A 26,897-nucleotide genomic window follows, 5' to 3' on the forward strand; every position below is an offset into this window, starting at 1 on the left:
ATCACAGTAACTGTGAGGAAGATAGGCAGTTTGTAAATGTGATAGGGATAGATAGATAGATAGATAGATAGATAGATAGATAGATAGATAGATAGGTCGGTCGGTAGGTAGGTAGGTAGGTAGGTACCATAAATAAAAATAGAAGAACTTTTTGCATTATTAGTCATGTTCTTTAGCTAAGAAAGACAAAAATCTCAACTTAAAAAAATGTGGTCTTTTTGTCCAAGGGGCTGGAGGCTGAGGGTCCTGGATAGAGTGCAGCAGGCTTCAGCTCAGCTCAAGCAACATTGAGTTTCTTTGGGTGTTTGGGCCTTCCATTGCCAAGACCTTTTCACAAGCAGTCTTAGTAAAGCAGCCATGAAGGCCCTGGAAAATATATTCAGATGCCATAATAATAATAAAGTTGGAAAGGGCCTTGGAGGTCATCTAGTCCTGGTTAATTGTTCTAACTATCAGGAAGTTGTATGTCCATATCTACAAAGGTCAGAATTGTTCAACTCATGTATTCCCTGTAATACTCTATGGAAGTAAATGTTGGACTTTGAAGAAGCAGGAGAGAAAGAGAGTTGCCACTTTTTAATTTTAGGGTTGGAGAAGACTCCTGAGTATACTGTGGGCAGCCAAAAAAACAAGGAAATGGAACATCAATTGATTCAACCAGAGTGCTCACTCAACAAATGACCAGGCTCAAATTATCTCAGTTTGGAAACATTATATAAAGAGTTAACTCTCTGGAGAAAGTTATAATGCTGGGAATGTTGGAAAGAAAGAGAAGATGACTAAAAACAATGGGGCTGGATTCAGTTACAGTGGCAATGAAAGAGCAGGTTAGGGACAGAACATCATGACAAATTAGGTATGTAATCAATAAAAGACTCCACTGACTTTATGCACACAATGAACCAAAATCAATTAATAAATCTTGAGCTATTGTTTCATATTCGAATATAATTCATGTGCTCTTCTTTCACTCCCATCTAGTCTGGGTTATTTTAACGGACCTAAGGGATTACCAAATTAAATGATTGCTGACTTTGTTCAGTATCCTGAACCAATGCAAATTTAGAAAATGAACTCCTCCAAGATCTTTTTAAAAAAATAGGCTTCCTTATCTCCTTACAGGGAGAACTAAAAGGCCAGATTTAGGATAGATCTTGACAAACCTGAACACTGAGCCCTATCCAACAAAATGAAAATCAACACAGATAAAAGTAAGGTTTTACACTTAGGCAAAAAAAAAAAATTCCAACTGTGTAGCTATAGATTAGGTGAAACTTGGTTCAATACCAATAACTGTGAGAATGGATCTTGGAATCTTAGTGAACAATCACTTAAATATGAGCCAGCAGTGTGCTGCAGTAGCCAAAAAAGCTAATATAATTCTTGGTTATATAAACACAGGCTTGACATCAAAATCATGTGAAGTATTTGTATTGCCTTATAAAATCTTAGTATGACCATATCTGGAACACTGCATCCAGTTTTGGTCACCACATTAGAAAAAAGTTGTTGAAACTTTGGAAAAGTACAGAGAAGAGCAACTAAGATGATTTAAGGCCTGGAGATTAAAACATGAAGAACAGTTGCAGAAATTGGGTATGGCTAATGTAGCGAAAAGAAGAACTAGGAGTGACATGATAGCAGTATTCAAGTATTTGAGGGGCTGCCACAAAGAAGAGGAGGTCAACTTATTTTCCAAAGCACCAGAAGGCAAGACAAGACACAATGGATGGAAACTAATCAAAGAGAGAAGCAACCTGGCATTAAGGAGAAACTTTCTAACAGTGAGAACAATTAACCAGTGGAACAGCTTGCCTTCAAAAGTTGTTGGTGCTTCATCATTGGTGATTTTTAAGAAGTGACGGGACAGCCACTTGTCTGAAATGGTATAGGATCGCCTGCTTGAGCAAGGGGTTGGACTAGAAAACCTCCAAGGCCCCTTCCTGTTATATTCTATTCTAATTCTAAAATTGAGGATAGATCATCCTCGATAAATTCTATCTGCATGGTTGTTCTAAAACAGTATTGACATGATGGTCCTTAATATTACCAATATCCTCCAAGGGATCTAGTGACTTTGATGTGCTTGATGAAAAAAAGGGAAGACCAATGTTCTAGTAGAGTTCTCTTCTAATAATAATCTGAGGGTTGGGGCAGATTATTCTGGAATAACACTGCATCTTGGAAAATCTCCAAATTTGTTCTTCTTTATTATTCCTTTTTTTTCTTCTGTTCAATTGTGTTCAATTCTTGGAGACTGCCTGGATGAGTTCCTGCAGTTTTCTTGGCAAAGTTTTTCCAGAGTGGTTTGCCATTGCCTCCTTCCTAAGGCTGAGAGAAAGTGACTGGCCCAAGGCCAACCAGTGGAACAAGAGTTCATGTTCTTCCAGTTTCTAGCCTGAAGCCTTAATCACCACTCGTTATTCATATAATAAGGAGATGGAATAACTCTCATCTCTCCAAGGCTGACTAGATTGCCTACTCCTTTTGATAACTTTTACATCTTTTTGTTTCTTTCAGAATGTTTTCCAACCCTATCATGTTTCTGAATTTTGCATATCAGCTTGCAAAATTAAGAATAAAAATTCACCAGCCATGATAGAGCCTGCCCTTGCACAGATGCATTGCTAGCTATTGAATCCTTGATATTAAACTTAACATTCCTTTGTCATAAAATAAAATTTTAATTTTATTGTTATTATTGTCTTTTCAGACAGTACATTGTATAGAATCTTCTATAATATTTCCATACTTTTTTGTAGTAGACAGTTAATGTCGTAGATGTCACTATTATTAAAGCATATAAAGTTTTAATGTTCATATCTGCATGGTAAGCATTTTATCTTGAACTAGTTCTGTAGTTCTATATTATTAATTTTAATTTTTAGTGACTTCCCTCACAGTCTGTATGGATTGATACTTCCATACGGGAAGACTGTAATTTTTAATTTTATTGTTAATTTATCCTGGTTCAGTGACTGAATTGAATATCTAAAATAAGGTTCCAAAAGTAGCCAGTACTGCGCTGAATTCACCTAATCAAATCAACAACAACTTTTTATGTCAAACTATAATAACAACAACCACTTACTAGAAATGGATTTTTCTTTGGAACAGCTGAAGTCACCTCTACTAAATTGAATGCCCTTCTAAATAGGATGGATGGTGTTTTCACGGTCTTTAGATATCCTACATCCAAGGCCACCTGCCATGGATACTGCTGTGGTCCTTGGCTTCTTTATTTTTTTTATCTTATTAATTAAAACACAAAGTAAGATGGAAAATAGCACTCATTCTGAAGAAAGCAAAATACCAGCCTCAACTCCTTTTATGGCACAAGTTGCCCATAAACCTTCTGATGAAAAAAAAAGCTGAAAGTTAACAGATGAGGACTATGGCCACTTGCCCAGGAAAGATGTGTGTGTGTGTTTGTGTGTGTGTGTGTGTGTGTGTGTGTGTGTGTGAGAGAGAGAGAGAGAGAGAGAGAGAGAGAGAGAGAGAGAGAGAGAGAGAGAGAGAGAGAGAGAGAGAGAACATTAATCACTAGCATGAAGTTCACATCAGGAATTACCTTTGAAAATGGTTGTTTGGAGGCTTGAAGAAGCGGTATGGATTTATGAAACTGCTAGATGTAGAAATGATTCCGCTTATCAGGAAATCTCCTGGCTTGTAGTAATTAAATATGTTACCTCCCTCTTTTTGTACGTTCAATGGACATTTGGATATCAGCGTGCCACATGGAAAATGAGACACCAGAAGAAGAAGCATCAGCAGTATTTCAGATATCATAATGGAGAACTTCTGTCCTTCTCTGAGACAGGCACCCACTATATTTGGTTTCAGAGCTGTCTAAGGAGAAGCCAAGTTCTCTAGGCAAACAACACAGATCCACTGAGTTGGTCAAGCAAGATAAAATTTAATCTGGCACGTTAAAAGGGCAGCATTAAAATTCAGACCTGCACAGTATGCCTACAGGAGTCTCACCATGTGTTCTTCATCATCCTTGAGGCACTTGTGGACCAGAGCTTCAATTTTTTATAAGAATTACAAAATATTTGAGAAATCTGTGGATGAGGGTTACTAACACCTATCTTGTTGCAAAATAACTGTGGGTGAGAGAAGTCCCCTAGCCTTTAGTGGAAGATGAAGTAATCATTGTGATTTTGATAATTATGAAGGGATTTGGGAATCACAGTTGATTCTCTGTATTACTTCACTTACTACTATGCAAGAGAGGAAAACCTTTGCATAACGTATGGACATAGTTTCAATTTAATAGTCAAAATAACAACTCAGGAAACTTGTTCCCATTATTCAAGAAACTTACTCTGGGGAAGCAGAATATCTGGTCCTGTTATATTTGGGTTTCTCATTGAGTCACAGCACAGAGAAAGCACTGATTGTCCCTGTGAATTAACTCTGCTGGACACTGAACTTCTGGTGGGGTATTCTGCTGGATCTCTCAACAGCTTTCAATATTGAATCGCAATATACAGGTAGTCCTCAACTTACAACAGGTCATTTAGTGACCGTTCAAAATTACAACATCATTGAAAAAAGTGACTTATGGCTGTTTTTCACACTTACAATTGTCGCAGCATCCCCATGGGCATGTGATCTAAATTTGAACGCTTGGCAACTGGTATATATTTATGATGGTTGCACTGTCCCAGAATGATATAATCACCTTTTGCAACCTTCTGGCAAGCAAAGTCAATGAGGAAGTGAGATTCTCTTAACCAAATTACTAATTTAAGAACTGCAGTGATTCACTTAATTGAATTGTGGCAAGAAAGGTCGTAAAATGGGGCAAAATTCATTTAACAACTATTTCATTTGGCAACAGAAATTTTAGTTGAGGATTATCTGTACCTTTAGGGCAATTGAGAGGGTGGGGAATGAATTTTCCCCTCCCCCCAAAATTATCAGGTTCCTCTACTGAGTCAAGTCTCTTGTGATTTGCAAATACAGAGCGCCATGAAAATTCTTCCTCACATTTCTCCCTATGTGAAGTCCCACACAACTCACTCAAGGAAACTGAGAATAATGTTGCTTCTCATATTCTAAACTTTGTAATTAAATTACAAAGTTACTATTGCAACTGAGATATTTTTGGGAAAGAAGTTTTGAAATTATGTCTTAATAAATTGAATAGATTTTTAGCCGGCAAAAAAAAAGTTATTGATACAAAAGAGTATCAATCATTTCCTGATGGAAATGAGCCCGTCTCTTTTCTCTCCTAATGCAAAAGAGAATTCTTCCAAATGTTCTGCTTAATTCAAAACATCATGTACTTGAGTAGTGCCTTCATATCGGCACTCAGTATTTTCACATTAACAATCAGAAGAATCTAGATTGTCTGCAGAAAAGAACGTGAAAAAAAGCAACTCACATAGAGCCCTCATCGTCAATCAATCAGAATAGAGCTGGAATGGACCTTGGTCTAATCCCCGGCTCAAGCAGGAGACCCTATACAATTTTAGACAAGTGGCTGTCCAGTCTCTTCTTAAAGACCTCCAGTGATGAAGCACCCACAACCTCTGAAGGGAAGCTGTTCCACTGGTTAATTGTTCTCACTGTTAGAAAGTTTCTCCTTAATTCCAGGTTGCTTTTCTCTTTGATTAGTTTCCATCCGTTGTTTCTTGTCTTGTCCTCTGGCAGTTTGGAAAATAAGTTGACTCCCTCTTCTTTTTGACAGCCCCTCAAATACTGGAATACTGCTATCATGTCACCCCTAGTCCTTTTCTCTAGACTGGCCAAACCCAAATCCTTCAACCGTTCTTCAAATATTTTAGTCTCCAGTTCTTTAATCATCTTACTTGCTCTTCTTTGCATTTTTTCCAAAGTCTCAATATCTTTTTTTTTAATGTCGTGACCAAAACTGGATGCAGTTTTCTAGGTATAGCCTTACTAAGGCTGTATAAAGTGGTACTAATACTTCACATGATTTTGATTCTATGCCTCTCTTTATACCACGAAGGATTGTATTACCCTATTGCTGGCTCATGTTTCAGTGATTGTCCAAGGTCCCTCTCACAGCTACTGTTATTGAGTCAGGTTTTGCCTAGTTTGTACTTGTACCTTTGGTTTTTCTTGCCTAAGTGTAAAACCTTGCTTTTCTCCACATTAAATTTTATGTTGTTTAATAGGATCCATTATTCAAGTCTGAACATGTCTTCTGGGATGTTGGCTATCCCTGCCAGCTTAGTGTCATCTGCAAATTTGATGAGTTCTCCTTCTATTCACTCATCTAAGTCATTTATGAAAATTTTGAACAGTACTAGGCCTAAGATGGAGCGTTGTAGTACTCCACTGCTTATGTCCCTCCATGTAGTTGTAGTACCATTAAGAATTATTCGTTGAGTGGTTTATCGGCCAGTTACAAATCCATCTGGTGGTGATGATATCTACCCCATATTTATCTAGCTTACGAAGAAATAGTATACTATGTCCACAGCATTTTGCTGGTATACTAATTTAGTCACTTTGTCAAAAAATAAAATAAGATTGGTTTGGCATGACCTGTTTTTAACACACCCATGCTGCATCCTAGTTATAACTTTATTTGTTTTGAGATATTCAAAGATCTGATTTTTTATTATCTTTTCCATGATCTTCCCAGGTATTGATACCAGACTGATTGGTCTGTAGTTTCCTGGGTCTGGGTTTGTTTGTTTTTTTTCATCATTTTTTCATCATCTCTGACAAGAGATTTGCATCTCATCTAAAAATTATACTGAGGAAAGCTCCTTGATAAAACATCTCTATATTGGTTTCAGAAACTTGTGGAGCCTGGATTGTATTTGCTTGGTATTTTGGTTATTCTGCTGCTTTCAGTCACCCTTTCTAGTGAGTAAAAGGAGAAAAAGCAATTCAGTTTTGATTTTTGAAGGTCAATTCATTTGTCATGGGGGGTTGACGAACTGACCTAGTTGCTGATTTTGGAGAAAGCAGTCCCACTGGGCCAGCCTAGTATGTAGGTGTTAGGGACTAGAACCCTGAGGGAGACACATATCTTCATTCTGCTCTTAGGGACTAGAACCTTGAGGGAGACTCATATCCTGATTCTGCTGTTAGGGATTAGAACCCTGAGGAAGACTCATTATGCTGGTCTAGCTTAAAATTTGGACCAAGAGTAGAACAAGGAATAAAATCTGTGCATATTGAGAGTGAATGAAGTGGGTCCATTCCTTACCCCTTAGTTGATCTAAGATGAAATAGAAAAGATGGCAGATTGCTTTGCTTTTGAGGACAAAAATAAGTGCTTACTTTGAAGGGATTTTTTTTTCTGATGTTAACCCTATACTGACATATCAGCTGGTCAATTATATTCACCAAGTTATACAACTGCACAGAACTTTTTATTAGATCTATTGTTTGTTGCCCTATTCTTTTTTTTCCTTTCCCCACTAACAAATTGTAGTATTACACTGTTTCTCTTTTTGCTGTATTCTTTTATGGTAAATGCTGGTGAATGACTATAAAAAAATATTTTATTTCATTTGGTTTTATCATAGATTGGGGGAAATGGAACATCATGTGAACGCAGCAGGAAGAAAAGTGTCAACCTGCATTTTATTTGCCTGGCATTTTTGTTATTCTGCTTCTGTGAGCCAACCTTTGTAGTCAGTAACAGGGGAAAAAAAGCAATTCAGTTTTTATTTTTGAAGGTCAGTTCAGTTGTCATGAGGGCTGATGAAGTGATCTGCTTGCTGATTTTGGAGAAAGCAGTCCCACTGAGCCAGCCTATTATATAGATGTTAGGGACTAGAACCCTGCAGGAGACTCATATCCTCATGAGGCTGTTAGGGACTAGAACCCAGAGAGAAATGCATTTGGCTGGTTTACCTTAAAATTTGGTGAAACAGGAGACAGAGGGTGGAGGGAAATTGGAAGGATAAGTTAAGTACCCAAAGTAGATGTCACTTCCCGATTGGATAAACAGAAAACAAAAATACTTGTTAAGATTATGGCTTTTGTACATTATAAAACATAAAATATGTCTTAAGATAGGTGACCATAACAATCTTTTAAACTAAATGAAGAATTAAAAGAAATTATGTTGAGCTATGGAATGTTTTTGAGAAATGACAATCTGACAATATCTCTTTGTCCTTTTAAAAAATTTACACAAGGACTCGAAGCCATACTCTGAAAAAACCAGAGTTAAACAGTATGATTTCAGATCAGTAAAGAAATGAGACAACACTGTACTCTCCTTTCTTATTTATTCATCTCATATATTGAACGGATATTGAAGAAATGTAGATTAGAAGGCAAATAACATGGTTTTCAATTGCTGGAGGAAACATCAATAACCTTCACTCTACTATTTATTGATAGTAAGATTAATCACATGGGAGGGAAAAAAATTATTTGAACAAAAAACTGTTTGCAATGTCTTATTTTAACTGAGCAATAATTTGGATAAAATATAACTGCCAAAATCTAGATCACTCATTGTTCTTCAACATTAGATGTTCCTTCACGTTCATGTCAGGTCTCAGAATGATGATATAACATTTGGGGACAAAGATGCAGCCAAGTAAGCCGAGGCTGGAGGTCAGGATGGAGAAGATCTGCACAGCCACCATGTATTTTCCTTTGGTGCTCAGGTAGGCGGGGACAAAAGAAACCCAAACACTGCAGAAGAGCAGCATGCTGAAGGTGATCCACTTGGCTTCGTTGAAGCCCCCTGGTAGTTTTCGGGCTAGAAAAGCCACCAAGAAACAGATGGAAGCAAGAAAGCCCAAGTAGCCAAGGGCAGAATAGAACATGATGACTGAACCTTCATTGCATTGCAGTAGGATCTGCCCTTTTTGGGAATATAAGTCAGAATCTGGGAATGGGGGAAAGATTCCCAGCCATATGAAACAGATGCCCACCTGAACACCAGAGCAGGAGAAGATGATGCAATTGGCCAAAGATTTCCCCAGCCATTTCCTCACTTTGCTTCCTGGCTTTGTGGCCAGAAATGCCATCACCACCATGATAGTCTTGGTCAGCAAGGATGACACAGCAACTGAGAAAACTATACTGAAGGCAGTTTGTCGAAGAAGGCATGTCACTTTCTTGGGTTGACCAATGAATAGAAGGGAAGTCAAGAAGGAAAGCAGGAGAAAGATCAGGAGAATGTAGGTGAGATCACGGTTGTTAGCCTTGACTATGGGAGTTTCTCGATATTTAATAAAAATTCCTAGAACTCAGCCAGTGGTAAGAGACAAAAAAAGGGCAGAGACAGCCAGGATGAGACCTAGGTTTTCTCTGTAGGACAGGAAAGTTGTAACTTTGGCAACACACTGATTCCGCTTCTCGTTGGAGAAATGGTCATCTGGACATTTTGCACATTGGGCTACATCTGGAAAACACAACTGCTTTTTAAATAGTGATTCAATGACATTCAGTACATCATGACCAAACAACCAGAAGCAGGATGTAGATAGAGCAATGAAGATTTTCTCTTTCTCTCTCTATTTTTAAAGAAATTATATTATTAGAATAATGAAATGCAAGGAAAAAATGCTTAATTACTAAGAATGAATAAAGTAGTTAATTATGTTTATGGAAATCATTTCTCTCTTTCCTTTTGTTATTTCCCTAAGCTGTGAGTAGAATAAACACAAAAACACAAACACACCATTTCCACACATAATCTATTTGTTTCTCTCTGTGTGTGTGTTTTACTTTACAGTGTAAAGATTCTTGCTGGCACCTGATATTAGGTTTGATTCATCTCACAACTTTCTGGTTAAAAATCATGTTCTAAAGCTTTAAATATATCCTGCTGTTCAATGTGTTCCACATACGGGAGCTATTCTTTTTAAAAGTTGCTTAAACTTAATCACAGATTCTGTAGATCAGCGTTTTCAACCTTCACAACATTTAAGACATGTACTTCAATTCCCAGAATTCCTCAGCCAGAATTCCCCAATTCCCTGAATTCCATGGCTCCTGAGGAATTCTGGGAGTTCATGTCCACATGACTTAATGTTACCAAGAATCACTGCTGTAGGTATTGTCAAGTGTCTTTGATGCATATTCTCCAAACTGACCTCGCAATCTGACATCACTGCCAAAATATCTATTTTTCCAATTCTCTCCTAACTTTCTTCTTGCGACTGCCAGAAAAAATATCTTAGTAGAGTCTGAGGTTAGGGTTAGGGTTAGCATTTTTTTTTTATTTTTTATTTTTTGCTTTTTGAAACTATACCTATAAAGAATATTTGTGATTTCAGTTCATTTTGTATAGGATTTTTCTGAATAATTTGATGTATTTCATTCCAATGCTTTTGAGGTTTTTTTGCACAACCACTACAGATGATAAAGTGTTCCTTCTTCTCGTGGCTTTTCCAACATTAAATGTTCTATTATTTGTTTATTTTGCAATTGTTGATGTAGCTTTAGAACATTTGAAAAACATTTGCAGCAATTTCCCCTTAAATTATAACTTGGCGTGAATTTTCTATATTTTTCTTTTTAAAAGCTCTTCTCATTTTTGTATTGTGCTTAATTGTTTGACATTTTGCATCCATTTTATCATAAAAATGTTTATTTTTTTCCACCTCCATGTTGTATTTTAAAAATAATTTATATATGGTTCTTAATCATAAATCTTGTTTTCTATATATGTTTCAAATGCTATCGTGTTTCTTAAGGTCTCTCAATCTTTTTGAAAAATTGCTTGTTATTGTTTCAGCAACTTGTGAAAACATTCACAATGGTGAATTTTACCTTCACTGAACAGTTCTTGCAGTGTTTTTAGTCTGTTTCCTGAGTCTAGATATAACATATTAGTATATGAGAACAAATATTGCTAATACCAGAGCCGTGGTGGCACAGTGATTAGAATGCAGTATTGCAGTCTAACTCTGCCCATAGCCTGGAGTTTGATACTGATCAACTCAAGGTTCAATAAGTCTTCCATCCTTTCAAAATCAGTAAAATGAGGACCCAGATTTTTGAGGGGCAATATGCTGACTCTGTAAACTGCTTAGAGCATGCTGTGAAGCACTATGAAGCAATATGTAAGTCTAAGTGCAATTCCTATTGCTACTATATTATCCTTAGAATAAAAGACTAGTGCTGCTTCTTTGTTCTTGAATTACCTACCTTCCTGCACGGAGATAGTTCCTTCAATACATGAAGAACAGTCATAGCAGCAAACTGGTTCTCCCTCTCTAGTCAGCCTGGTATATCCTGGGAGGCAACTTTCTGTACACCTAGAAAAGGGGGCCTTCTGAACAGAAAGAAAAATCAGAGAAATGTATGAATGAGGGAATTACTTCTAAAAATGGAAGCGATATTTTTGTTTAGTGAAATTTCTCCACTAGCAGTTTCATTTCAGCAGGCTATAATCTCAGAGTCCCCGTAATGTTCAGAAAAAGCTGCTGACTCTCCAGTCCAATCATCATTATGCTGGGATTTTTCTGCATTTGGGCTTCAGATCCTATCAGCTTCAGCCAACTGATCAACGATACAAAACTATGGAAAGCCTAGTCCAAAGCATGGAAATCAAAAGGTTACTTCATCTTATCTTAGCAATTGCTAGGACATCATCTGTCACAACATTTCCTTTGCCTTCTTACAATATGTATTTCTTACATCTCAATTTACTATCAACTGAGTCTCAAAGGAGACTCCAGTTCTGAAAAAACATTGAATGATTCAATAGAAGAAATTCTGTATAACTCAGGGTTGAATTGTAAACTCCTTGATGCTCTCTGGTTTGACTGCCTGTTTGCAGATATTTCATTACTTGAGTAGATAACATTATCACTGCTATCATCGGGTATTGATGATGTTACTTAGTTGGGAAATTAATCAATGAAATTACCTGCAAACAAACAACCAAGCTCAGAGAACACCAAAGATTCCTCTGAATAAAACGCCCTACCATATGTTCCTCAGTGTCAAAGGCCAGTTCCCTGGTTTGTGATGCTCCTAAGTTTCCTTATGTGCTACAAGCAGCTTTGGCCTAGCCAACAACATGTTTTCCATTCTACACCGGAACAATGCTGGTATTCCCATCATAAGAAATAGATTTTTTTTAAAGTATTTTTATTAGTTTTCTATCATTACTATTCATTTGTGCTTAATGAACAACGTGTTATCTGGGTTGATTTTTGCCTAGTCATATTGCTTAAATTCTTTGAACTATGGTGCTGGAAAAGACTCCTGCGAGTCCCTTGGACTGCAAGGCATTCAAACCGGTCAGTCCTAGAAGAGATCAACCCCAACTGCTTTTTAGAAGGCCATATCCTGAAGTTGAAACACAAATACTTTGGACACCTAATGAGAAGGAAGGACTCACTGGGTCACTAATGCTGGGAAAGATTGAGGGCAATAGAAGAAGGAGATGACAGAGAATGAGATGGCTGGATGGAGTCACTGAAGCAGTAGGTGTGAACTTAAATGGACTCCAGAGGACAGGAAGACCTGGAGGAACGTTGTCCATGGGGTCGCGATGGGTTGGACACGACTTCGCAATTAACAACAACAACAAATTGGTTAAATTCTTACTCTCTGCCCTGCTTTTCCAATCATTGATAAAATAAGTTCTATATTTGAAAGTATTCTGTATCTTCTTTCACTTTGATTCTCAATGTGAGTCTGTCCATTTCTGCACAGTCCAATATTTTCTTCCTTATTGCTTCTTTTAATTGTGCTATCTCATTTTTCCAGTGCAGTGCAAATACATGTAATGTTAAATATACATTTCGTTTATCAAACTTTTCTAGCATTACGCCGAGTAAAAAAACAGTTCAGGTTTAAAATCTACATGTTTTCCTAACATCTTTTCTCATCAAGTATGTATTTTAGTCTAAAAGATTTTTGCTTTTACACATGTCCACCACAAGTGATAATATGTACTGGGATTTTGATTACATTTCCAACATTTGCTAGACATATTTTTAAACATTTTTGCTAATCTAACAGTAGCAATTTCAATCAAGAATCTTCTCAATCTCTCTGCTATTACTGAGGCAAAAAATGTATAATCCACATTTAATAATAATATTGGTCTATAATTTTTCATCTGTGTCAAATCTGAATCTTCCCTTCACATTAAAGTAATACTTGCTTCCATCCTCTAATAATACCTCGTTACACACTTTCTTCATTGGTAGGCTTAATGTATCTTGTAGATATTTGCAAACCTCTGCGGGTAGCACATCCGGTCCTGGTATTTTATCGTTTTTCTGCTTTTTTATAGCTTCTATGATTTCCATCATTGTAATTTTTTCATTTAATATATTTTTTAGGTTTTCTGATATTTTTGGTAGGTTTGCATTTTCCAAGTATTGTATCATTTTTTTCTCGAGAAATTCCTTCTACATCATATAATTTTTCATAAAATTCTTTGTTTTTTTAATTGCATCAGTTTGAAATTGTATGTCACCCTTCTCATCTTGTAGTTTATTATCAGTTTCTTCTCTCTTTCTTTTTTCAGTTTATATGCCAACCATTTTCCCAGCTTGTTTTTATTTTCAAAAAAGTTTTGTTTTATCCTTTTTATTTGTAGAACCAATGCTTCTGACTCTATTAAATTTAATTTATGTTTCATTGTCTCCATTTGTCTTTTCACAATTTTCTTTTGTGGGTGTATTTGTAATTCTAATGCCAGTTTCTTGAATTCTTCTCTGTTATGTTTTTTTTGTTGTTGTTCTTTTTAGCCATACATGTTATAGCTAATCCTCTAAAATACTGTACTTTCTGGCGTATAAGATGACTTCCGCAAGCATTAAAATAGGTGCCGAAGTCGGGGGTCGTCTTATACGCTGAGTTGTCTTATTTGCCAGAATATACAGTACGCTTTGGCTATGTCCCATACATTCTGAATTCATATTGTTTCCCTTTTATTTTCTTTAAAGAAAAACTCCATTTCCTTTATTGCTAATTCTACAAATTGTTTCTCTTTTAACAAAGATTGATTTAAAGTCTATCTTGATTTCTTCTTTACCTCTTTCCGGGTCAGCATTATTGGATTATGATCCACCCAAATGTTAGGTTTTACCTCAATCTCATATATATTAGTACTTAATTAATTCTAGGCCAAGATTTATGTCTAATCAAATAAAACATGTACTGGGTCTTTTTTGGGTTACTTTCTGTCTAAGTATCCTGTATGGAAATTTCTTCTGTCATTCTAAAAAACACCTTAGGGAGTGTCTTTTTTCCCCTTTCCCCTCTTTTGCTGTTTCTATAATCTAACTTTCTATCTACAATTGTATTAAAATCTCCTATCAAACAAATGCTTTGATGTTCCATTTCCAATATTTTCCTTTGTAATTTTTGATATAATTCTTCTTGTTTGTTATTTGGTGCATACATTGCTACCATCAGTATCTGGTTTTGATTTATCATTATTTCTATCATTAGGATTCCTCCTTCTTTATCTGAGTAGACCTGTTTGGATTCCAATGTCTCTTTTATATATAAAGTGGCCCCTCTTTTCTTTTGAGATGCTGATGTAAAATAAAGTTTCCCAATTTTGGAATATTCCAGCAATTTATAGTGTTGGTTTTTTATATGTGTTTCTTGGAGACAAATTATATCTATTTTTAGTTTCCGTAATCGTGCAGAAAATATTTCTTTTTGATGGGGAGTTCAATTCATTTATATTCATTGAGAAAATTCCACTTTCTTTCTCCATCTTCTTATATTTAGGTTTTATTCACCTAGTGGACAATTCCTGTCTCTGTTCTTTTATCACCTACTTTCTTTCTTGATCTGTATTTTCTTCTTCTTCTTCTTCTTCTTCTTCTTCTTCTTCTTCTTCTTCTTCTTCTTCTTCTTCTTCTTCTTCTTCTTCTTCTTCTTCTTCTTCTTCTTCTTCTTTTTGTATGGGTGTCTCTTCTGTTACTAACTTTCTCTGTATTTCATCTTCCCTATCCCCTTGTGGTTCTTGTGTTTTCTCTTCAAGAAAACTTCTGTATGTCTCATAGAACTCTGTTGCCTTAAAGATGGAGTCCAATTTTCATATCCCAATTTATTAATATTCCCTCTAGGACCAACCATCTGAAATTCACTCCTTTTTCATTTAATTTTATAATCAAAAATTGGTAGTATTTTCGAGAATATCTTATCCTCCTAGGGATCTGTTCAGGACCACAATTTCTTTTTTTCTATACATCAGCAGCTCATCTCTTACTCTCTTCAATATTTCATTGTTTTTTTCACAAATCTAATGTGAACCTAGGGAGTCTATGTCTCCTTGTGTAGCTTGAGTTAATTCTATATACCTGATCCAATTCTCCTTCCATCTCATTTTTTTCACTTCTAGTGCTTCAGCAAACAAATTAGTAATCATTTATGTTAGGACTTCCTCCTTATCTTCAGGTACGTTCTGTTCTGTTAAAAAGTGTGATCTTTTTCCATTTCCAGTATTGTGATTGTATCTTCCAAGCTTTTATTTGCCTGTGCTAATTTTTGATTTTCTTCTTTTCTTTCCTCCATCTTTTTCTTAGTTTCTTTTGATTTCTCTTCCATTTTCTGGATTTCTTGCTCATTTTTTGTAATCATTTGTTGAGAATTTTCTAATTGTGAGTTTATAATGAAGACCTGCTCATTTATCTTATCCAAATTGTTTCTTGTTTCCTTGTATCTTCTTTATGTGAAACAATTGCTTCCTGAATTGATTGCAATGTTGTTTGCATTTCATTTCTTGTTGAATCATGGCTTCAATCAATCTCTGATATACTGGGCTGGGCTACCCAGATGATGGTGCTGAAGGAGATTTTTTAGAAGTTTTAGCAAGGTTTGGGATACTCTGTTTTTTTATTCCTCCTCCAGTTACTCTATCATCAATCTGTTGTGCCCCCTGGAAAGTATCTTTATCTCAAAAAAAAACTGTCTGTCACTATCAGGTTTGGAGGAGTAGTTATAAAGTCAATCGATATTTGTAATCAAAATGGCCAGCTAATCTTAAACCAATCAGTAAGACTCACCAAGCCAGGAGTAGTAAAAAGCCATATTGTTCTCTGTCTCTAGATGTTTCTTGAAATCCCAGGTCAACCAACGTTTGTAATCCACAGTGAGCAGTATAATTCCATACATTCAGTGATAAAATATTATATAAAGTCCTGCTTCCTTCTATCTTCAGCTGTTCCAAGAGCTTTCAAAGTCATCCAGCTGGCTGCTTATCTGTATCTGGGCTTTATGCCAAGTCCATCCCAGGGATAAGTTTTCTTCCTCCCACTTTTGTTTCTCTGGTGGGGGGGGGAAATCCCCTTCCTCCAGTCACATCTGGGGAGTTCTTGCTTTGGGGGAATTTATTCCAAGGAATAGTGTTCAAAAATGGTAGATAGAAAGAGGATCTTCTCACCCAGTTCCATGACATACTGTTATTGATCCTCTCGTAGGGCTAGTCCTCACCCTTCCCAGCTGTCAGTAGCTCTTGTACAGACTGCATAAATGCAGTCCATCTCTCTTCTGTGGGTTTGGAGGGATTTCCTCAGATCAAATGTGCTAATTGCGACCTGCCCATGATCAACAAGGGTTTCCTTCTTTGTTATTGCCTCTCTGGGGTGACTTTTGGGCTTTGGGGGCTCCCTGGTAGAAGGAAATCAGCTATGGGGTGTGGAGCTTCGCACTCCCCACAACTGTATCACTACAACATCAAACCGGATATCCCTTATCATAAGAACAGATCTTTTGAGAAGACCATGAAAAATAATTTCTCCTTCAACTTGTACTTTTAGCAGTGGTGACTCTCCATCTGAGTTAAAAGACTGATAAACCAAAAAATCACATGGATACATAGGAACAGGTGAACAATAAAACCCACATAGAGGCAGACTTGGTTACCTGGTTAAAAGATGTTGGCCATATGATGGCACTCTCATCCACAGAGATCTTGATGTCTGAAGAGACTTCTTTTTCAACATTCCCAATTATCACCCCAGCAGCAGATTTGTTGGGAAATATTGCCCAGTCCATGATATTAAAGTCAGCAGTGGGAATTCCATACTCATTCAAATAAACGTCATTTACAGAAAAATTGTAAATCTGGAAGTTTCTTAGAAATGGATGGAGCTGAAAAGACATGGAGAATCACCCTTGCAATGTATACATTCTCATTTGAGCACTAAGTCAAAACAGCGGTACTTTATCCTAGTGCTTCTGTCTGCAAATGTGGTAGGAAGAGTATATTTTTCACTTTAATTACATCTCTCCCTCTCTTTCTTTCACACTCCCATCGTTTCTTACAGGCTCTTTCCACTCTGTCTGTCTGTCTATGTCTTTGTGTCTTCCCTTCTCACACACATATATATCTTTTTAATTTATTTTAGCCTACTCTTCTTTATGAAATTGGTAAGCTCAGATCCCAAACATGTTGTGCAACAATGGTGGAAACTCAATAGAGCATGTCACATCCTTGTTTTTGTTAATTGCAAAGTCATGTGCGACCCATCGTCACCCCATGGACAATGTTCCTCCAGGTCTTCCTGTCTTCTACCTTCTTCTGGAGTCCATTTAAGTTCACACCTACTGCTTCAGTGACTCCATCAAGCCACCTCATTCTCTGTCGTCCCCTTCTTGTATTACCCTCAATCTTTCCCAGCATTAGTCCCTTCTCCAGTGAGTCCTTCCTTCTCATTAGGTGGCCAAAGTATTTGAGTTTCAACTTCAGGATCTGGCCTTCTAAAGAGCAGTCGGGGTTGATCTCTTCTAGGACTGACCGGTTTGAACGCCTTGCAGTCCAAGGGACTCGCAGGAGTCTTCTCCAGCACCATAGTTCAAAGGCCTCAATTCTTTGTTGCTCAGCCTTTCTTATGGTCCAATTTTCGCATCCATACGTTGCAACTGGGAAAACCATGGCCTTAACTATATGCACTTTTGTTGGCAGGGTGATGTCTCTGCTTTTTAGTATGCTGTCTAGATTTGCTATAGCTTTCCTCCCCAGGAGCAAGCGTCTTTTAATTTCTTGGCTGCAGACCCCATCTGAGGTGATCTTGGAGCCCAGGAAAATAAAATCTGTCACTACCTCCATTTCTGCCCCATCCATTTGCCAGGAATTGAGAGGCCCGGATGCCATGATATTGGTTTTCTTAATGTTGAGTTTCAAGCCAACTTTTGCACTCTCCTTCTTCACCCACATTAAGAGGCTCTTTAGTTCCTCATCACTTTCTGTCATTAGAGTGGTATCATCTGCCTATCTTAGGTTGTTGATATTTCTCCCGGCAATCTTAATTCCAACTTTTGATTCATCTAGCCCTGCCTTTCTCATGATGTGTTCTGCATATAAGTTAAATAGGCAGGGTGACAATATACAGCCTTGCCAGACTCCTTTCCCAATTTTGAACCACTGCTAGTGGTTCCGTGTCCTGTTCTCACTGTTGCTTTTTGACCCACATATAGGTTTCTCAAGAGACAAATAAGATGTCTGGTACTCTCATCTCTTTAAGAACGTGCCACAATTTGTTGTGATCCACACAATCAAAGTCTTTAGTGTTATGTCCCGAGCCTTGCAAACGGGCTCGGGGCATTTGCAGGCAGTCCCGGGCAGGTGCAAGCTGCCCGGGACCAGACAGGCTGTCGCCAGCGCCTGTGCGCATGCGCGGGTGCTGGCGCGGGAAAAGTAACACATTGACCCGGGAATTGCCTATATAAGAGGCTGGGAGCTTTTGGGCGCTGCTGAAGCCTTCACCTGTAAGCTGAACACAGAATAAAAGAAAACCTGAGAACTACAACTGCTTCTCGTGTCTGCTTTTTGCCAAGGACTCAACACTGGCGACGAAGGTGGGATGCCTTACATCGTCTGGAAAGGAAGAGGTGTAAGCTTACCCAAGTGAGTCCTGAGCAGCGGAACGGAGTTGACTCGGCAGCTACCCGCCAATCCAGCGTGCATTCGGGGGTAGGCTGGCTTTTAGACCCGTCTCCTGAAGATGGCGAAAATTGGAAAGCTTTTGGAGTTCGATGTCTCACATCCAGAGAGGTGGGAGTCCTACGTAGCCAGGTTGGAAAACTACCTCAAGGTGAACCAAGTGAGGGAAGATAGCTTGAAGGCTGCCACCCTGCTGTGTGTCTGTGGTCAAGACGCCTTCGAAATTGCGGAGAACCTCACAGCACCTGTCCCATTAGAGTCTGTCAACTACGCAGATCTAAAGAAGCTACTGAAGGAGCACTTCCAGCCTAAGATGTCCGTCATCGCATGGCGCCACACTTTCGAGCAGAGGGATCAACGATCCGGAGAATCGGCCAAAGAATACATCGCCGCATTAAGAAAGGCCGCCAAGCACTGCGAGTTCAAGGACCTCGAAGAACGACTGAGGGATCGATTCGTGTGCGGGCTAAGGCATCGAGAGCTACAACAGAGGCTTTTCGCCAAAAAGGACTTGTCTTTCCAAGATGCCTTAAGAGAGGTCACCGCAGAAGAAGCAGCAGGCGGCGCCATCAAGAACATGCGGCCGATCAGGAACAGTCCAGATGTTGCATCCGTGCACCAAGAAGAAGTCCAAGGGAACTCCGAGGAGGATCCGGACGAGGAAGTCGACCGTCTTCACCCCACGAAGGAAGAGAACCGGAAAGGAAGCTCTTCAGCTTCCCTCAAGTGCATCGGCTGTGGAGGTCGCCACAGGAGAGCCAACTGCAAGTTCCGCGCCGCGATCTGCCGGGCGTGCGGGAAACAAGGAGATATTGCAGCTGTGTGTCTGGGCCGACGAAAGGTACAACCTCAGGAAGAACTGCGCCTGAAAGGTACCAGGGTCCCTAGCCAGAATAGGGTAGGTTTTTGCGCTTCGCGAAGGAGCATCCTTAGGACAGGCACACACAAGCCCATTAAGAAAAAGCTGTCACTCAAGGTGAAGCTACAAGGGGTTCCATTAACCATGGAACTAGACATGGGGTCTGCACTTTCAATCATCTCCTTGCCTACTTTTAGGAAGATTTGTTCCGGCAGTGGAACTCAGGCCAAGTTAAGGCCTTCTGACATTGTGCTAACAGATTTTCAGAATTCGAGAGTGTGTGTTAAGGGGGAGGCCACCCTTAACGTACAGTATAAGAATTTTGAAGGTCCACTAGACCTATTAGTAGTAGGGGGTGAACGAACGAGTCTCATAGGACTCGATTGGTTTGAAGCCTTGGGGATACACGTCACGGGGCTCAACAGCTTACAAACACTCGACCTACAGGAAGTCTGCAAAGAATTTGCAGATGTCTTCAGCCCCCAGCTGGGCACATTCAAGGGACCCCCTGTGTCCTTAAAACTAGACCCCACTGTCACTCCCATTAGAATTAAAGCAAGAAGGGTCCCTTTTGCTTTAAAGAGTAAAATTGACACTGAGTTAGACAAACTGATCCAACAGGGAATTCTAGAACCTGTTGATTCCAGCCCTTGGGAGACCCCCATTGTCACGCCTCTAAAGGCAAATGGGGACATTCGCATTTGTGCTGACTACAAATGCACTCTTAATAAGGCATTGCAGCAACATGCCTATCCTGTTCCTGTGGTCAGTCATATTCTGGCCTCCCTCAAGGGGGGGGGCGCGTTTTTGCGAAGCTTGACCTAGCTCAAGCGTATCAACAGCTGCCTGTTGATGATGATGCTGCCATAGCTTAGACTATTGTGACCCACAGGGGAGCCTTTAAGGTAAAAAGGCTACAGTTTGGAGTGAATGTCGCTCCAGGGATTTTCCAAAGCGTAATGGAAAACACACTACGGGGCATACCGGGGGTTTGCCCCTACTTTGATGATGTCTTAATTGCAGGAGACTCCACACACATTCTAGCTGAAAGGTTAAGGGCTGTTCTGTTAAGGTTCAGGAAAACAGGCCTCAAGCTCAAAAAAGACAAATGCAAAATTGGGGTGCCTTCTACTGAATTTCTGGGGTTCAAAATTGATGCTGCTGGGATTCACCCTGCTGAATCCAAACTAACTGCCATTTTAGAAGCACCTAAGCCAAAGTCTAAGGCCGAACTTCAGGCCTTCCTGGGCCTCCTGAATTTCTACAATTCCTTTCTTCCACATAAAGCTAGTGTAGCTGAGCCTCTTCACAGGCTGTTAGACAAACAAGCAGTGTGGCAGTGGTCACGAACACATGAGGCTAGTTTCAATGAGGTCAAGGCCTTACTCACTTCTAACAGTGTACTTGCACACTTCAATGAGTCCCTTCCTGTGTGCATCGCTTGTGATCCTTCCCCTTACGGGGTAGGAGCCGTCCTGAGCCACCTCAGTTCTGATGGAACTCAGGTTCCTGTTGCATATTACTCCAGAACACTGTCTTCTGCTGAGCGCAACTATGCTCAGATAGACAGGGAGGCTCTGGCTGTTGTTGCTGGAATTAAAAAATTCCATGATTTTTTGTATGGCAGGCATTTCACGGTCTTCACTGACCATAAGCCTCTGCTGGGACTGTTTACCACACGTAAACAAACTCCCCAAATCATTTCCCCTAGAATGCTTAGGTGGTCTATTTTTCTGTCTGCATATGATTTTTCATTACTCCACAAGCCTGGAAAAGAAATGGGCCATGCTGATGGCCTCAGTAGACTACCCCTGCCAGTTGTAGAAGCTGACCCTGCGCCAGCTGTCAACATTCTTTCCATCCAAGCCTTGCCCGAGTCCCCTCTAAATGCCAGGGATGTTGCCGCTGAAACAGGCACAGATCACACACTTTCACGTGTCCTTTCTTGGGTTTTGTCTGGATGGCCTGAGCACTGCCCTAGTCCTGAGTTTCAGAGTTTCTGGTCCAAAAGGAACGAGTTGTCCACGTCTCAGGATTGTCTGCTTTGGGGAAACAGAGTTGTCATTCCCACCTCAATGAGGACTAGGATCTTAGAGTCCCTCCACGAGGGTCATCCTGGCATTGTTCGCATGAAGGCCCTTGCACGCAGCCACTTGTGGTGGCCTGGGTTAGATAAGGACATTGAGGCTAAGGTGCATGCATGCACCTGTGCCAGCGCTCTCGCCCAGAGATGCCCCAAGCTCCTGTGCATAGATGGGAGGATACACAGTCCCCATGGTCTAGGGTGCACATTGACTACACTGGGCCCTTTCAGGGCCAGTTCTTCTTGGTCCTCGTTGACAGTCATTCAAAATGGCTTGAGGTTGTACCTGTCTCATCCACCACCGCTGCAAAGACTATTCAGGTACTGAGGGGGATTTTTGATGCACACGGGCTTCCAGATGTCATCGTGTCTGACAACGGCCTTCAATTTACTTCCTCCGAATTCCAAGCTTTCTTACAGGCTAACATGATTCGTCATGCCACGTCTGCACCCTTCCACCCATCCACCAACGGTATGGCTGAACGCATGGTCCGCATCACAAAGGACGCCTTGAAAAGACTCACCTATGGGGACTGGTATCACAGGTTGGCTGACTTTCTCCTTTCTTACCGCACCACACCGTCCACTTCTACAGGGAGAAGCCCAGCTGAACTTCGCTGGGGGCGCAAACTTACTACGAAGCTTGACCGGTTGCATCCGGACAGACTGCCTTCATCTACCTCACATCCTAGGGCACCTAGACAACTACTTGTGGGTGCCCCGGTTTGGACTCGCAATTACGGGCCTGGTCATACATGGGTCCCCGCTTCTATTTCCAGGGTCACAGGTCCTCTATCCTACGAGGTAGCCCTAGACAACGATCGTGTCCTGCATCGGCACATCGACCAACTCCGCCCTAGGCGGGATCTTCCAGATGCGCCTCCTGGGCCTCTTCCAGGGGGGAGGGGGACCCTTTAGAGCAAAGGGAAGGGCACGAGCTGCTGCCCAACTCCAATGATGGAGTCACAAACGGCCCATTCCATGATTCCGCGAGTGCCCCAAACAGGAATTCTAAGAGCCTATCCAACTACCAGGCATTCACGCCTACTCCAGCCAGGGAGTCACCCCAGGGGTACAATCACTATTCACCTGCACAGCGCAGTACTCCAGTCAGGGAGGATACCCGGGAGCATCCCAATAAATCATATCCCGCAAGAGAGCTGGCACATAATCCCCAGAGTTGGCCTGACCTTACCCCAAGTCCTACAGGGGGTCAAACATACAGGGAGGTGGTCGAGGAACCAAGTCCCGACCGCAACACCTCTAGCCCAAATCAGGGAGTAACTGAGTTTTGGGAAGGTACAGAAACCCACACGAGCCCGGACACAGAACGGGGTTTAGGGAATGGACAGCCTCCTGACAGGTCTTGGACGGACCTAGGAGGTTCTACAGAGACGCCCAGCAGTGGCTATCACGTCAAGGGGCCCGAGGGCCTACAGCTAGGCAGGTCAACCAGGTCACAAAGTGACAGAAGCCCTGGCCTGACGAGCCCGGTGGGCGAGCAAGCAGGCCAGGCATTGGGGCACAGTCCTTGGAAGGCACCAAGGCAAGATAAGGAGAACAGGCTCACGTCTCCCTTCAGTCAGGGAACACCTGTCAGAAACCCAGAGCTGAGAAGGTCACAGAGAGCAAGGAAATCTCCTAAGTACTTAGAGGATTACATAACATTGCTGGCTAAACAAAAGCCAGAAAACAGTAGGAGCACTGGGGAGTAGAACATTGCATTAAGAAATGATTGTATGTTGGTAGTAGTTTTAGCCCGGGGGAAAGGGGTGTTATGTCCCGAGCCTTGCAAACGGGCTCGGGGCGTTTGCAGGCAGTCCCGGGCAGGTGCAAGCTGCCCGGGACCAGACAGGCTGTCGCCAGCGCCTGTGCGCATGCGCGGGTGCTGGCGCGGGAAAAGTAACACATTGACCCGGGAATTGCCTATATAAGAGGCTGGGAGCTTTTGGGCGCTGCTGAAGCCTTCACCTGTAAGCTGAACACAGAATAAAAGAAAACCTGAGAACTACAACTGCTTCTCGTGTCTGCTTTTCGCCAAGGACTCAACATTTAGCATAGTCAATGAAGCAGACGTAGATGTTTTTCTGGAACACCCTAGCTTTCTACATGCTCCAGCATATGTTGGCAATTTGATCTCTAGTTCCTCTGCCTCTTCGAAATCCTGCCTGTACTTCTGGTAGTTCTCGGTCAACATACTGCTGGAGTCTAGCTTGTAGGATTTTAAAAAATGTAAAAAATGTCACATCCTACTGTTATTTATTCAACAATTGTGAAAAGAAACTTCCAGTCTCTTGAAACATTTATCCTAATGTCACAAGCATCCTGAATCAGCACACCAGGTTTAATCTAGAAGATTCAGCAACACAAACTATTTGTTTGGTTAGAACAAATATTAGAAACAGGCAATTGTTGTTAGGTCATCCCCATATGATGATACTTATCTTTAATGTAACATTTAAGAATGGAAAGGGAACCATCAGCAACATTTTGAAGAAGCATTACCTGCCATGGCAGTACCATCTGGAGTGTCTGGTGGTCCCCAACAGGCATTCTCCTCTTACTCATTTGGGAGGAAAAGGCAGCACTGAGGACCCAGGCCACAACCTGGATTGTTGTGGAAATACTGGAGCCATCCTCAGACAGGATTCTTCCAACCAGATCCGGGGATGGGATTTCCCAAGTCTCTTTTTCCAGGCATCTGTTCCAAACTTTCTTAGACAACAAAGGGCTTGAATAAGAACACAGAAATGCTGCCTCCCCAAACTTTCCTGTAGCAGAATAATGTGAATCAAAATCATAATATTGTGTCCTTTTCTTTGACTTAGTTGAGAAGGATAATAAAAGATGGTTATGCTGGAGATTAACCAATCGGTAAAATAATCTCACATTTAAATCTGACAAAGCTGTAGCAATCCATACTTTTTCCTCAAACAGGATTTTTTTCTTTTCAATGTCTCGTATTAGCACTGCTAGTATTAATGTGACCTGAAAGTTCAAGTAACAAACAATACTTTTCACTTTAGTGTCGCTAAAATATTCAAGGATGTCCTTTTCCCTCCCTGCTCTAGGACCCAAGGGTAAGCTTTCTGAGAAGGCAACACAGACACCTTTCCTTACGGCTTCTGGCACAAAGGTCCTTCTGAACTTTTCTCCGCTTTCATTGTCCAGAGCAGCGAGGCCGATCCACGTCCATCGGAAATGCAGGAGCAACTTGACAATTGCCAAGTGAGGAGGTTCTTGTTTTGGACTCACCCGGTAGAAAAAAGGAAAATGATGTTTCTGCTCTGGAATGTGGCTGATGACCCCATAGTTGATCTAAGATGAAACAGAAAAGATGGTTGATTGCTTTGCTTTTAAGGACAAAAATAAGTTCTTATCTCTAAGGGACTTTTTTTCTGATGTTAACTCTATACTGACATATCATCTGCTCAATTATATTCACCAAGTTATACAACTGCACAGAACTTTTCATTAGATATGCTGTTTTATTTTCCTTTCCTTTTTTCCTTTCCCCAATAACAAATAGCTGTATTACAGTTTTTCTGTTTTTGCTGTACTCTTGTATTGTAAACGCTTTAAAAAATATATCATTTGATTTGCTTTTATCATAGATTGTGGAAAATGGAACATCATGTGAATGCAGTAGAAAAAAATATGTCAGCTGGGTATGTTTTCATTGTCTTTACGTGCAAGTAGGGAAAAACTCTCTTAAAGTAACATTTGCCTATGTTATTTTCATTACAATCCTTAGAGATGTTGTTTGGAATTGGTTGGAATAAGGGTAAAAAGATGTTTTTGTCTGCCAAGACATGAGACTGCAGTGACCAGAAGACAGGAAAAAGAGGCAGAAGGGCAGGAAAAGAGGATGCAAATTCCATGCAAAATATGGTTGAGAGCACTTCAGATGAGCTATGGGTGAAGGTTCATTCAGTTGAAACATCTCTGTGTAATCTATGTATCTTTAAAAAAAATCAAGATATGCAATGATGTAAGAATGAGGAAAGGTATTTGAATGCCTGATGAATAGTTCAGGTGTTCTTTAAGCTCTGCAATCTGACTATTTTATTTATTATCTGACCCCTTTTGGATTATCAATAGACTTTACAAAATGAAATTAGCTTCAGTATTCATTCCTACTTGTGGAATTTTGTAGATGCCCAGCATAGTTGAAATGGAAGTAAAGAACTCCGAATCAGTCCCTTCAAGCACAGCCAGAAGATTATTTTGTCTTCCACAACTGTAGTTTGGGACATTCTCTTGCCCTGTAGACAGCAAGTCCATCATGACCTCATATGTTATCCTTGCACTGAAAAAGTTCTCATAGATGCTGTAGCCCAGGGTGATGTTGGGTAGCAGCTTTGGATTCTGGTTGATCTCATGAGTGGCAAAGAAGAAGGGCAGGACATGACAGAAGCTCATACTCTGTATGCTGCAAGATAAGAGACTGCAGTTAGTTTTCATCTTCTATTCATAAAATCACATCATATTTCCTGAAACTGTTCCTTTAAGGACATTTATAACTAATCAGTTGGATTGCTGTCTTATAAGTCTAGTACACAAATTTGACAATCTAACAATCTGTGCTCTACCTGGGGCTACTCTTGAAAAGTATCTAGAAGTTCAGATGGCACAGGATGTGGCTGTGCCAACAATTATGGACACCTAAAGGACTGCACATATAACAACTCTGTTGCACAAGCTGCATTGGATGCCAGTTTGCTTCTAGGTCCTATTGAAGGTGTTGGTTATGACCTTTGAAGTACCTGGCATTGGGATAGGCTACCTATGGAACCATCTTCATCCCATTACTTTGGCCCATCTCACCTGGTCTGGTTGGAAAAGTATTTGCAGACCTCATCAGCTAAAGACTCCAGTTCATGAGGTCCAGGAAGAGAGCCTTCTCTGCCATTGTCCCTGCCCCTTGGAACATTCGTCCACCAGAGATGAGGTGGGTACCCATTCTCTTGACTGTTCAGAAATGTCTGGTTCTGCTGACTCACTTGGGACCCACAGAGATGCACACAGCCATGGGGCTAGTTAGTGTCTTGAAGGACCTGCCCTGTCTTTTTAATTCTGAATTTTAGACATTTTATTCTTGTTTTAATCTGCCTTATATTATAATATCT

General features: G+C 40.3%; 1 pseudogene; it reads right to left on the reverse strand.

The window, feature by feature from the left end:
* Window positions 1-8,453: 8,453 nt before the first annotated feature.
* LOC120313433 lies at window positions 8,454-26,190 on the reverse strand (annotated as a pseudogene).
* Window positions 26,191-26,897: the final 707 nt, after the last annotated feature.

This window comes from Crotalus tigris, unplaced genomic scaffold (assembly GCF_016545835.1).
Source record: "Crotalus tigris isolate CLP2741 ecotype Arizona unplaced genomic scaffold, ASM1654583v1 scf7180000018682.9941245338:1185362, whole genome shotgun sequence".
Lineage (NCBI taxonomy): Eukaryota > Metazoa > Chordata > Lepidosauria > Squamata > Viperidae > Crotalus > Crotalus tigris.